The sequence below is a fragment of the Leptinotarsa decemlineata genome, unplaced genomic scaffold (assembly GCF_025532065.1).
Source record: "Leptinotarsa decemlineata unplaced genomic scaffold, Ldec_3_MD MMD2_tig00000157_RagTag_RagTag, whole genome shotgun sequence".
In the NCBI taxonomy this organism is placed as follows: domain Eukaryota; kingdom Metazoa; phylum Arthropoda; class Insecta; order Coleoptera; family Chrysomelidae; genus Leptinotarsa; species Leptinotarsa decemlineata.
Genome location: NW_027412543.1, coordinates 1,353,628 through 1,366,363, shown reverse-complemented (window position 1 = coordinate 1,366,363; position 12,736 = coordinate 1,353,628).

Here is a 12,736-nt window from a genome sequence, read left to right as displayed (position 1 = left end):
ATGATTTTATTTCTTTTTGGGTTTTTGGTTCGGGGAAATTTTGGATACATTCAATTTTCGTTGGATTGGGTTTGACTCCGTTTTGGGTAATGACATGTCCAAGATAGGCGACTTCTTTTCTCAAGAATTCGCACTTATCCGGTTGGATTTTTAGGTTCCCTTTTCGAAGTCTTTTAAATACTTCAACCTTGCTATGTGCTGATGGATGGTAGGAGAATATACGATGATGTCATCCATGTATACGAGACATCTTTCGTTCTGTATACCTAGAAGAACATTATCCATAACTCTCTGGAACGTACTTGGAGCATTCTTTAAGCCAAATGGCATACGAACAAATTCGTAGTGACCATTGTCTACGGAGAAAGCCGTTTTGGGAATATCTTTGGGTTCAATTTCAATTTGATGAAATCCGGAGGCGAGATCAAGCGTGGTGAAATATTCACATTTACCAAGCTGGTCTAGAAGGTCAGAGATGTTGGGTAATGGGTATTTGTCGTCAACCGTTGAGTTGACTCTTTACGACTCGTTGAGTTTTCGGTAATCGATGACAACTCTCCATTTCTGTTTACCGGAGGCATCCATCTTTTTGGGTACAGCCCAAACTGGAGATGACCATGGGGATATTGATGGCTGAATAATGCCTTGATTTAGCATTTTTGATATTTGTGTTTTTACTTCCTCCTTGTGTACCTGTGGGTACCTGTAGGATTTCGTAAAGACGGGTCTAGCATCCTTAGTATCGATGTTATGTTTAATTTCGTTGGTGAAAGTGAGATTATCTCCTTCTAAATAGAAAATATCTTCGAATTGGAGGCATAAATCAGTTATTGATTGATGTTCCTCTTCGTTCAAATGTTCGGTTCTTAGTTGCGCTTTGATTTCTTGGATACGGTCAATATGGGGTTGGTTTTGGGAAAACGATTCATTAATATTCAAAATTGTTTCATGTGTTGGAAAGGGTTCAAGTTTTATTTCAGAAAAATCAATTTGTTTTGGGATCGCGTTTGTATTCACGATAGTAGTGTAGAACATACCGTTTTCATCAATTTTGACTATGGCGTTGGGAATTCTTACTTTTTCTCTTTCTTCAGCTTCAGTAGCTTCAGTGTTCTTGAGGTTGCAATGTAATTTGAATATTTTCTCCATTCGGGGTTCTATTTGAATTTGGTTCGGTTTTTCAGTGAGTATATGGTCATTTATGTCTGAAACTTTGAACAAAGGGACCGTTTTAAAGTTTGTTATAAGTTGTTTATTTTTCAGGTCAATTATACAATTGTAATGTTCGAGAAAGTCAGATCCGAGTAAACCGTCAAAGTCGATGTCTAAGTCGTAGATAAAGACTTTGTGTGGATCGTTTTGTGTGAAATTTATTAGAGTGGATTCATTCACGACAATTTTCTGGTCAGTGATACCTTGTATAGTGACGTTTTCAGGGAATCTAAGGGGGTATTTTTCGCATGTTTTGGGTTTGAAAATGGATATTCCTGCACCTGTATCGATGAGGATTTTAAAGGTATTGAAAGAGTCTTTGATGTAGTACAGATTCTTCGAATTCATAGAAAGCATAGGGCTTACATGAAAATTTGTTCCGGGAAGTTCGCGTTCGGGTTGAAGTCTTGTATATTCAGGGACTGAATTTGAGATTGGACTTCTGATATGGGGTCGATCGATTGGTTGTTGGTTGTTTGGGGTTGAATAGGTGGGTGGTTCGTATTCGGAAGTGAAAGAAAATCCTGGTATATTGAAGGATCTTCAGGTGTTTGAATTTGGTTGTATTGGTAATCTTGATCACTAGGGGTATTGTAATCGTAGTCATTATCGGTGGGGTAATAATCGTTGCATTGATAGTTATAGCTCTCAGCTGGATGATAGTCTTGATTATCACCTGTATGATAATCTTGAGATTCGTATGTCATGAAATGAGCTCTTTGGTTTTGGTTAAAATTGACAGGGTAATTTGGATTTCTTTGAATTACGGGTGGTCTGAATTGGTTTTGAGATTGAGGTCGAGTTTGGTTTTGATTAGTCTGGGACCTGTTTGGCTGAGAATTTGTTTGAAAGTTTGGTCTTGGAAAATTCTGATTGGGTTGAGGGTTTGTTTGACTCGAAAAATTTTGGTTAGGTTGAGGGTTCGGTCTCGCAAACCTTTGTTGTCTCATTCGACATTCTGTGGAAATGTGACCTATCTGACCACAAGTGTGACAGGTTCTTTGGGATGTTGGTTGGGGGTTTCGTCTGATTGTTTGTTGAGGACGTGTTTGGTTTGGTCTTTCATTTTTTTGATGTTCGAAATAGGATAGTTGCATTTCTCTCCTAATTCTAACATGGGCTTCAAGTAGATCTGCCGGATTGGAGGCACGAATTACTTGACCTATTCGCGGTTCTAGTCCGTTTAAAAGCGTGTTTAATGCCATTGTTTCAATTAGTGCGGATTGCGCGTGTTTTTGTTCCGCAGAAAGGACGGATTTTTGTACAGATGCGTGCATTTTGGCATTGTGGACTTGAAGGCGATTGAAAAATATTAAAGGTGTTTCATTTGGAAGTTGTTTGATACGCTGGAGATCGTGAATCAGTGATGTTAGATCTCTAGAGTCTCCAAAATATAAATTTAATAAATGTTTGATTTCGGGATAAGTTCCAGGATTCCTTGAACTTATCAATTGTGCTGCTCTACCTTTGAGTTTGTTTTTGATGTGAATCACTAATAGATCGCGTTGGTCTGCTGTTGACATGCGATATGCACAATCACAAGCATTTAAGAAAGTGTTCAAAAATATTTGATCACCTTCGAATTCAGGCACTATTGAAAATATTTCTGATAACTTGTATGGTTCGATTGCTTCTGGTTCTGGTTGGTTTTGAGGCATTTTGATTTATCTTAACAAATTTTTGGTGTCAAAATTTGAATGATCGAACAGTACTCATTTACTATTTGCAATAATCAATCAGTATGATTATTGATTTTGAAAAGAATTGAAGTGATGGTAAATAGATTGCAAAATAAATCGAGACAATTCAATATCGACTTACAATCCAGCCAGGGGCTTCACCAGGTGTTCCTTCCGCTGCTTCCTCGAGTGATGACTACTCAGGGGTTGTTGGTTCTTTCTCTGTTGAGGGATTAGAATCCGCCGCTACTAGTTAGGGTTCTAGCAACGTTGTCAGATCCTACCGACTGCGCCAATTGTTATATTCACTCTTTTGAATACGACTTTTTGAAAAACACTTTATTTTCAATTACAGACTTTTCTGAATAACAACAAAAATATCGTTACAAAAACTACAATGAAAAAAATGGAACAGAATCTAAGTTGATACTACACGAATTCTAAATTAGTTCTGACCAACTCTTAATAGATACTGACAATGATTTGACCTCGCAGGGTCCATTTATAATGTGTAGACAGCGGTGTCAGCAGGAGACGATGGAAATAACAAAAGTATCACGTTCTGCTGACTCTGCTGACTCAAAGTCTTGGAAGTCGTTATCTTGGTAATCTGATACCGGTGAGATCGTCCTACTCACGATATAACATATATTTCGAAGTATGTACTCTGAATACATGTAATGTCCACATAAATCATATCTGATGTACAGTGCTTACCGTTGCCTTGTGTTTGATTTAACAAACTTCACAAACAAAAAAAAATGGTTTATACGAAAAAACTCCTTCATATGCTGGATCAAAGTTTTTCAATTGTCTATCTTTTTGTTTCAAAACACAAACAATCTATAACAAATCCACAAGTTTCCCTATATTTTAGTAATACATTTAAAAAGATTCTCTCCAACGGAAAGTAGAGGCAAATTGAATGATGTCATCGAATTTCCTCTAGAAGGATTGGATATGGACAATTTTGCAGCAGAAAATGTGGTTACTTGTTATAATCTATATGCACTTTCAAATCACAGTGGGACTACTAACAGAGGACATTATACAGCGTACTGCAGACATCCGTATACTGGCGCGTGGCACAAATACAACGATTCACACGTGTCACCAATTTCACCAAAGTCGCTTGTGAGTGGAGAAGCATACGTCCTCTTTTATGTAAAGGATGGAACAAAATCGCACCTTTAAGATAACAGAGGGAAAGTTTTTTTGTGCAATTATTATTTATTTTTTGTTAATTTCTTACATAGTGGAAATTCAAAAAAAAATTTGCGTGAAAACTTGAATGTAATTCCGTTATTTTCATTAAAAATATTTACGCTAAAGTAGTAGGTATTATATTTTCGAATTTATTTACTTATTGAGTATGAGTATAAATGTACCTACCTGTGATATGAATATAAGTATACATATATGTCAATATGTATATGTTTGAAGTGTTAGGTTAGATTAGGTCCAAAGTGAGTGGGTCTATTCTACCCTCCACCGCAAACCGCAAGGGTTTACTGTGGCTCACACCTATTCACACTCGGCCAAATAAATCCAGTTTCTTACCGAAACCGATTAGTTTGTATGGTGAGTGGTCTTTCAGATCAGATGGTGAGAGTACGGCTCTGTCGAACTCTAAAGGCCTGATTCGGTCTCCTGCGGGGCAGGCACAAAGTATATGCTCTGTTAGTGAGGAAGTCGGATAGTCAAGTTGAAAGATTCTCACCTTGATACCCACGACAACCTTACCGTATGAGGATTTTTGTACGTCAGCTACACCTGACGATGCCTTAGATTCAGCCGTGTAGGGCTTTTTCGCCACTGGTTTTGGTAAATCATCACTTGAGCGCAAACGTTTACTAACCTGTTCGAAGTGTACTTTAATATTGTATAATATGTACTGTATTTGTTTCCATAGTATATATGTATATTTTCATAACTTCCAATTGACGATTCTTATATCACATTGGTGATATATGGTTAATAAATAATTTCAATTTGAATTGAAATTCGAATATGAAATGTTACCGGAAATTCATAATTCTATCACATAGTATATATTATTCAATATATATTTCCTACCATCAATTAACGTGTTAGGAATCACACCTTAGAAGGTAAGACCTCGTCAATCCTTAGCTCGCACAAGTTCCTAGAAGTGCGACAGCTGTTCAACGGAAATAAAGATTTTTTTCTGTTATAGTATTTTCATTCGGATTTATAGATTTACTCTCTCACAACTCCTATTACTGAAACCGCGTGCCAGAAAATCCCGTTGATAATTGAAGACGTTTATGTTTTTTTAGAAATAATTGCCTATTTTCCACCTAGTTACCTTCAATCTGAGTACTTGAGCAGTCGATTGCGGTTACTAAGGCACCTGTGTATACGAATGCTCTGTGCTTTAGTTAGATAGTACATGAATACCTCTGTAGTCTGTAGCAGCTAAGGCTTTATTTTCTGATAGGTTATTCCGTGTATGCAATCCTTTCTCAAGCTTACCTTCACACACATATTTCAAGGTCATAACAATACCACTCATTTTGGAAGGTTTTTCAAGATTTTTTTTTTTAATGATTGCACCAGACGGTCTCCTGAATGTCCTTTCAATATAATTATGACGTCATAGTGGTAGAGTGGAGACCCAAAATGGGCTGCCGTAGAATACAATGCAATTGTAATAGCGTATTTGGAGTAAGAGGGTGATGCGAGTTAACGGAAGAAACTTTCAAATTTGGCTGGAAACCATAAAAATATAATTATGATATAGCAAAGAGCTCCATTAGGAGACAGAACTGTGGAAGAAAATTCCATTCTTAGTATATCTTTACGTCTCATACGAGAGCGAAGACCTTCGGTGTGGAAAAAGTGATCGTATACTGAAGCCAATGATATATTCCGCCTATGACTTGGCCTTGAGTTGTCTGTGACGACACATGCTCATGTGTTACGGCATAACCATGAAAACCCCCTTTTGATCCTCCGCCTATAATTTGACCTCGAAAGCCGCAAAGATTCGATCACCGGTCACGGTCGCATCAAAGTGTTCAGACTAAACTAGGACCCTGCAGTGCGAGGACGTACTTGCACATAAATGTGTGTAACGTACTCGATACAGTGTCAGGATATTTCACACTATTCTTTCATTGTAAAAGAGTGTGAATAGTAGTTATTCAGCACTTGTATATACGAATGTTCTGTGCTCAAGTTCGATAGAACATGAATACCTCCGTACCCAAGGTCAAGCAGCTCAGGCTATATTTTCTAATAGCTCATTCCGCGTATGCAATACACCAGGCGGCTCCTGAAGGCCCTTTCATTTGAATTCAACATATCTTTAGGTTTCATACGGAAACGAAGATTTCCGTTGTGCAAAAAATCATCGTAGACTGACACCAATGTTATATTCCGCCTATAACTCGCTTCTAGCCTTACCATGAATGATATTGAGAGTCTGTTGAAGGTGCATTTAAAGGATATAAGAATTCTACGAATGAAAATTCAGTAATATAAAACCAAAATCAATATGATCAACAATTTCAACAATACGACCTTGAAAATGACACAGTGGGACCGTGTTTTCGTGGAATCGCTAAATATCTTAGAAACTAGTGTGTCATTACGTAAAATGAATTTGTCGTAATCTACAATAAATTTATCTAGAAATATTCTGTTTTTTTCTCTATATGTATAGAGTAAACACCTAATAAAATTAGGTGCAACAAAAATGAAATATTTATAATTTGTAATATTTTGTTGAACATTTCCACATCTGAATTTAAGAGTCAATTGAATAAAAGATTCTATCTCAAAACTTTTATAGATATCAAATCCTTTCCGATAACACACCTCATTCAGGTCAAAATCTCTCACAGTTATTAAACAGCCATATCTACCCTTCCAACAATCTTCACAAATCTCTTTAAGTTCATCAAAAGTGAAATCTGGTACTTCATGATTGCAATAGGTGTGATTGAGATTGAATTCGTTTTGTGTGAATGAAAAAATAATATCACAATTGTCTCGGAACAAATTTTTCGATATTCGACTGTACCTAAATATATAACATTTGTATATTCATGCCTACACTTCGAAAGATTTTGTCTAATTTTGTATTGAGAGCGAATAGTGGCGTTATAGAATATAAACCAAGAATTATTTTTTGCGTCGGATAGATCGATTATTCTCATCACTACTATTGTATGGAACTCGTTCTAATACCCTTTTCAGCATCTCATATTTTGGTTGATATAAAGACTTAAGATGAACATATATATTTTCCTCTCCCAGCTTTCTTTACTCAAACCGCACTTTGGAAGGATCGTAGGCCATTGAAAAAAACACTCTCAATTATTTACTGTGACAGTGTTCCTATTCTTGGCACCAAGGAGGGGACCAAAAAGGTGCCCTCTCCCTCGTCGCTACTTAGCATTGAGCCTGTATTGGGATTAGATCTTAAGAATATTATAATATGCTCTGTGGGAGGGTCCACAACGAAATAATATATCAAAAGAGAATCCCAAATGGATTTTGATTTTCTCTGTCTACCGCTGGTCTTATACCTGTTTTTACCCTCAGATCGAAATATATCTGATCATTTTCGATTCAAGGCTACCGCCAAACGTCACTTATAAACAAAGTTTAATTTTTTTCAGGAGTCGTCATTCGAGGTGGACCTGTAACAGGGAGGTAGGTTGTTATGTAAAAGATATCTGATTAAATGGATAGGAATTTATTTTAAGGAGAGATTCATTTTTGGGTAAGAAAGGTTTTGGCTTTCTACTTCTTCATCTTTGTACAAAGAAGTGTGGGAATCTTCCAAAGAGAGGAAGAAGGCAATGAATTTCAAAAAATTGACTCTATATAAAGATGTGTAGATCATGCAAAGGAAAACCTTTCAGACACCAACTGGAAAAAAGCCCTCCCGAAACAGCTACTTCTAAATAAACTTTAAATTACACGAAAATAAATATGATTTCGAAACAAATATAGTGTCTTTCATAAAGCGCTTCCTATCTTTGAATTTGAATAAAACAAAGTATGTGTGAGAGATATCAATGAAATTTTTCATTCGTTTGAAATACCTATTAAATTTTCCATGACTCTGTCACATAAATCAGGCTGAATTTGACCGATGGCATGGGATATGTTGGCTTTGAGGACCGCTGTGGTTTGTCTTATTCGCATACACCTGGGTCTTGAGAAAACCACACAAGAAAAACTCTTACGGAGAAAAATTCTCGCTGAAGATGATTTTGCGATGAAAATTAGGGTCAGATGCCTACTGCTTCAGAGCACATCCTTCGAACACACGTCCTTGTCTATGATCGTTTACCTTCAGTTCCTGGTTCAAATGAATTTTGTATGGGTGCATGCCTATAAGCAAATGCTAAGCTAACGCTAAGCTAACAACCTATTGTGCTAGCCTTCGACAGTGATAGCCTGGCCAACGTTGTTCTCAAACTTGGCGAATTTCACATCTTGACTTGGGCCTGCACCCATACAAAATTCATCTGACCCAGGAACTGAAGGTAAACGATCATAGACAACGACGTGTGTTCGACGGATGGGCTCTGGAGCAGTAGGCATCTGACCCTAATTTTCATCGCAAAATCATCTTCAGCGAGAATTTTTCTCCGTAAGAAATTTTCTTGTGTGGTTTTCTCAAGACCCAGGTATATGCGAATGAGCCACAAACCACAGCGGTCCTCAAAGCCAACATATCCCATGCCATCGGTCAAATTCAGCCTGATTTAGGTGACAGAGTCATGGAAAATTTGATAAGTATTTCAAACGAATGAAAAATTTCGATGATATCTCTCACACACACTTTGTTTTATTCAAATTCAAAGATAGCAAGCGCTTTATGAAAGACACTATATTTGTTTCGAAATCATCTTTATTTTCGTGTAATTTAAAGTTTATTTAGAAGTAGCTGTTTCGGGAGGGCTTTTTTCCAGTTTGTATCTGAAAGGTTTTCCTTTGCATGATCTACACATCTTTATATAGAGTCAATTTTTTGAAATTCATTGCATTCTTCTTCTCTTTGGAAGATTCCCACACTTCTTTGTACAAAGATGAAGAAGTAGAAATCCAAAACTGTTCTTACCCAAAAATGAATCTCTCCTTAAAATAAATTCCTATCCATTTAATCAGATATCTTTTACATAACAACCTACCTCCCTGTTACAGGTCCACCTCGAATGACGACTCCTGACTCCTGACGACTCCTTGAATCGAAAATGATCAGATATATTTCGATTTAAGGGTAAAAACAGGTATAAGATCAGCGGTAGACAGAGGAAATCAAAATCCATTTGGGATCCTCTTCAGATATATTATTTCGTTGTGGACCCTCCCACAGAGCATATTATAATATTCTTAAGATCTAAGCCGAATACAGGCTCAATGCTAAGTAGCGACGAGGGAGAGGGCACCTGTTTGGTGCCCTCCTTGGTGCCAAGAGTAGGAACACTGCCACAGTAAAAAATTGAGAGTGTTTTTTCAATGGCCTACGATCCTTTCAAAGTGCGGATTGAGTAAAGAAAGCTGGGAGAGGAAAATATATATGTTCATCTTAAGTCTTTATATCAACCAAAATATGAGATGCTGAAAAGGGTATTAGAACGAGTTCCATACAATAGTTGTGATGAGAATAATCGATATATCAGACGCAAAAAATAATTCTTGGTTTATATTCTATAACGCCACTATTCGCTCTCAATACAAAATTAGACAAAATCTTCCAATGTGTAGGCATGAATATACAAATGTCATACATTTAGGTACAGTCGAATATCGAAAAAATTGTTCCGAGACAATTGTGATATTATTTTTTCGTTCATACAAAACGAATTCAATCTCAATCACACCTATTTCGATCATGAAGTCCCAGATTTTACTTTTGATGAACTTAAAAAAATTTGTGGAGATTGTTGGAAGGGTAGATATGGCTGTTTGATAACTGTGAGAGATTTTGACCTGAATGAGGTTTGTTATCGGAAAGGATTTGATATCTATAAAAGTTTTGAGATAGAATCTTTTATCCAATTGACTCTCAAATTCAGATGTGAAAATGTTCAACAAAATATTACAAATTATAAATATTTCATTTTTGTTGCCCCTAATTTTATTAGGTGGTTACTCTATACATATAGAGAAAACAACAGAATATTCTTAGATAAATTTATTGTAGATTACGACAAATTCATTTTACGTAATGACACGTTATGATATTTAGCGGTTCCACGTAAACACGGTACCACTGTGTCATTTTCAATGTCATATTGTTAAAATTGTTGATCATATTGATTTTGGCTTTATATTACTGAATTTTCATTTGTAGAATTCTTATATCCTTTAAATACACCTTCAACAGACTCTCAATATCATTCATGGTAAGGCTAGAAGCGAGTTATAGGCGGAATATAACATTGGTGTCAGTCTACGATGATTTTTTTCACAACGGAAATCTTTGTTTTCGTATGAAACCTAAAGATATGTTGAATTTGAATGAAAGGGCCTTCAGGAGCCGCCTGGTGTATTGATATATCATCATTTAAAATAGAAATTGAAAAGCTTCCAGAAACAAGTGTTATTGTTATTACTTTGAAATTCGTGTCTGAAGATGACCTTGAAAAGGATTGCATACGCGGAATAAGCTATTAGAAAATATAGCCTTAGCTGCTTGGCCTTGGGTACGGAGGTAATAATGTTCTATCGAACTTGAGCACAGAACATTTGTATATACAAGTGCTGAATAAGTACTATTCACACTCTATTACAATGAAAGAATAGTGTGAAATATCCTGACACTGTATCGAGTACGTTACACACCTTTAAATGCAAGTACGTCCTCGCACTGCAGGGTCCTAGTTTAGTCTGAACACTTTGATGCGACCGTGACCGGTGATCGAATCGTTGCGGCTTTCGAGGTCAAACCATAGACGGAGGATTAAAAGGGGGTTTTCATGACTATGCCTTAACTCATGATCATGTGTCGTCACAGGCAACTCAAGGCCAAGTCAATGAAGCTCTTTGCTATACACTAATAATTTTTATGGTTTCCACCCAAATTTGAAAGTTTCTTCCGTTAACTCGCAGCACCCTCTTACCCCAAATACGCTATTACAATTGCATTGTATTCAATGGCGGCCCATTTTGGGTCTCCACTCTACCACTATGACGTCATAATTATATTGAAAGGATATTCAGGAGACCGTCTGGTGCATTACAATTATCATTTAAAAATAAACCATTAAAAACTTTCCGAAATGAGTGTTATTGCTATGACCTTGAAATTTGTTTTTGAAGATGACCTTGAGAATCTTGCATACACGGAATAACCTATTAGAAAATAAAGCCTTAGCTGCTTGACCTTGGCTACAGACTACAGAGGTATTCATGTACTATCTAACTAAAACACAGAGTATTCGTATACACAAATGCCTAATAACCGCAATCGACAACCTATTACATCGAAGGAAGAATGTGAAATATGCCGACTCTGTATCGATTACGTCGCACACATCGCTGTCAGAGTGTCAAGAAAACCACTGTATTATCTGCAAGTACATCTTCGCACTGCAGGGTCCTCGTTCAGAGACAAAATACACGGAGCGGTTTCTGGCGAGTCGGCGCCGACTCGGCAGAGAAGCGTCTCAAAACACACGAGGCGTCACCGCAGCTTACGACCGACACGTTTTTATCGAGACATCTTTCGCAGTTGTCTAGTTGTGTCTGAGTGGTTCGCATCGTTGGCATAAAGTATGAATTCTTCTGACAGTGATGATGATTTACTTTTTCTAATAACTGCAGGCTTTTTATATAACAAAATTAAGAAAAAAAAAGAAACGCAAATATTGGATACATCCCATAATAAATGAGAGGAAAAATAGAGGATTTTTTTACACACTGTATGACGAACTTACGGAGATCCAGATAAATTCTTCAATTTTACCAGAATGTCAAGAGGAACATTCCAAGAATTGTTGTCAATAATTAAAGATTCATGTTCAAAAAGAAATACTACCATGAGGGAAAGCATACCAGTAGAAGAAAAGCTTCTTATAACTTTAAGGTAAGATAAATAAATAAAATCTGAAAAAATATTTTTATTCTTAAAAAAGTATTATATTATCATGTTTATTAGCAAAAAAGCATTTAAAATAATTGGGTTATATCCGTATCTTGGGAATACGAGCTTCCAGGCGACATCAAAGGGGATTCAGTACTCTGTCGCTGAATCCCAGAAGGCCCAGCTTGGGGCTCTTGTTGTGAAGGACTTTGGTTAAAGTCTGGGAGTCCGGAAGGTCCAGCATGTGGATTTAAATATTGCCATTGATGTAGTATTCCAGATTGGTGGTTTGGAGCCTGGGTGGGAATTTGGTTATACGGTAATTGTTGTGAGTATACAGAGGGGGCTGGTGACTGTATGGAATTATATTTTTTTATGCTTTGCATAATGTCCATTCTCGCAGCAAATTTTCAGTGTGGGGGAATGGATTTCATAAAAGGCACTAATAATAACAAAAATAATCTATCGTCGTCTTCTTCAGAATTTACTGTTTGTGCTTTTTGTTTTTGACGAATACTATGATTATCAAGGGCCTCCACAAGTTTTTTTTCCAGTGTGTTTCCTTTTCTTTTTTTTGGCGACATGAACAGTAGGAGAGTCACCATGTATTGTAGTAGGACTTTCTGACGCAGATTCACTCTGACTGTATCTGTGGGGCGACGTTGGATTACATCTGACAAAAAGCCCAATTGGTTGGCGTACATATAGGAACTTTTGACTTTTCGTCCTTGTCCTGACTTTTATTTATTTTCTTTAAGTTCCCTGACGTACATAT